The sequence below is a fragment of the Neomonachus schauinslandi genome, unplaced genomic scaffold, assembly GCF_002201575.2.
Source record: "Neomonachus schauinslandi unplaced genomic scaffold, ASM220157v2 HiC_scaffold_61, whole genome shotgun sequence".
In the NCBI taxonomy this organism is placed as follows: domain Eukaryota; kingdom Metazoa; phylum Chordata; class Mammalia; order Carnivora; family Phocidae; genus Neomonachus; species Neomonachus schauinslandi.
Genome location: NW_025408763.1, coordinates 38,081 through 40,231, shown reverse-complemented (window position 1 = coordinate 40,231; position 2,151 = coordinate 38,081).

The following is a 2,151-nucleotide window of genomic DNA, read 5'->3' as shown; positions in this document are numbered from 1 at the left end:
AGGATGTAGATTTTAGCTGTTCCTCAGAAGAGAGGGTTTTTAATTTGAGTTTAACTGCCTCATGAAATAAAATAATAAAATAATAAAATATAATAAAATAGTACTCTTCAGAGGACTATAACAGAATACAGAATTCCCACAACAGAACATTCACACTGCTCAGAAGACAACCCCAAAATAACTAACCTATAAATATTACCCCTTCTCAAGAAGAAAATAAACACAGATCCAGTACAATGATTGGAAAAATCTGATGAGGATTTAGAAGCAGAACAATAATCCCAGAATAAGAACCCTTGGAAAATATACATAAGTAGATTCAGTGCCAAAGGAAGAGAATGACGAGGGATATGGGTAAGAAAATGAACTAGAAAAGTGAGGGGAAAAAATTCCAAAAAAGAAAAAAGAAAAAGAAAAGAAAGTTTGAAAAAAGGGACTTACAATGCAAGTTCTTCTTGAACATAGTAAAACTAGACTTTCAGAAGGAATTGCCTTCCATGAACCACAGAAAAACAAAGGATCATTATAGATGCCAATGCAAGAAAAAAGGTTAGTAACCCTAATACTAAAGTATGTCAACTTGAACTAGCTAAATATTTGCTGAGAGGTACCTAATTCATAATTGGAATGTGTGTTGACATCCTGATCATGTAAAATTGTAACATAAGTCAAAGCCATATCAAACCACAAAGAAATGAAGTAACTAAAAAGCAAAATGATTGCAGGATTATCTAGTAAAATGTTTGGGAAAAGGTAATGTTTATAACCAAACTTCCAATTAAAATTAATGAATTTAAAATGCAAACACCATACGATTTCACTCATGTAGAATTTAAGAAACAAAACAGATAAACATATGGGAGGGGGAACAAAGGGAAAAAAAGAGAGAGAGACACAAGCAAGCAAACCATAAGAAACTGTTAATGATAAAGGGGAAGAGAAAGATGGCAGAGACGTAGGAGACCTAAATTTCGTCAGGTTCCAGGAATTCAGCTAGTTAGGGATCAAACCATTCTAAATACCTACAAATTCAACAGGAGATCGAAGAAAAGAATAGCAACAACTCTCTGAAGAGAAAAGCTACCACTTTCTGGAAGGTAGGATGTGCAGAGAAGTGAATCTGAGGCGATATTCGGGAGGATAGACAGCAGAGGAGGGGGCCTCCGCCCACTGCTTCTGGCAAGTGATAGAGCAGCGGAGCACAAAATTGGCTCCGCTGAGGGACGTTGCTCCAGTGGCTAAGTGGGGGATGGAACCCTCACGGGACAGTGTGGTCTCAGGACCCTCACAGAAAGACCGGGGGCGCCTGAGAGCAGCAGAGCTCCCAGGTATTACAAGGGAAGCCAGCTGCAGAGACGGAGCCAAGGAGCGGGCTCTCAGCTCAGGGTTGCCATAAACCATGATCCGCAGCACAGTCAGGCCACTGCTCTTCCAGCAGGGACCCAACAAGCGGCAGATCCAGGGAGACTCCCCTTCCTCCCCTGGGAGGAGTGGCATGGGAGCACACTGCAGGGATCTGCTGGGTTTGGAGACTCCACATGGGGTCAGGTGCTGGAGATAGAAATGCTTGGTCACAGGCTGGGTGAGCACGGAGTGTGGCCAGAGATGGGGGAGATGGGAGTGGTTGACTGCTTTTCACTGGGGGCTCACTGAGGAGTGAGGCCCGGAGTTCTCCGCTCCTCCAGGGTGGGGTGGATTGGGAGGCTGCCATTTCACTCTCATCCTCCAAAGCTGTACGGAAAGCTTTCAGGGAACAAAAGCTTCCGAGAGCAAACCTGAGCCAATTACTTAGCCCGGACAGGCAAGGGTGGGGCAATTCCGCCTCCCGTAAAGACATTTGGGCACCACGGCAACAGGCCCCTCCCCCAGGATATCAGCAAGAACAGCCAGCCAGGACCAAGTTTACTGATCAATGAGACCGGCAGAACTCCAGCTCTAGGGGAATACTGCACATAGTATCCATGGCTTTTTCCCCCTGATTCTTTAGTCTTTCAAAGTTAATTTTTTTTAACTTTTTTTTTTCTTTTGAATTTCTCTTTTTCCCTTTTTCAACCAACATCTTATCAATCCCTTTTTTAAAAAATCTTTTTGATTTTTCATTTTTAGAGTCATATTCTATCCCTGCATAGTGGTTAACCTTTTTTGGGGGGA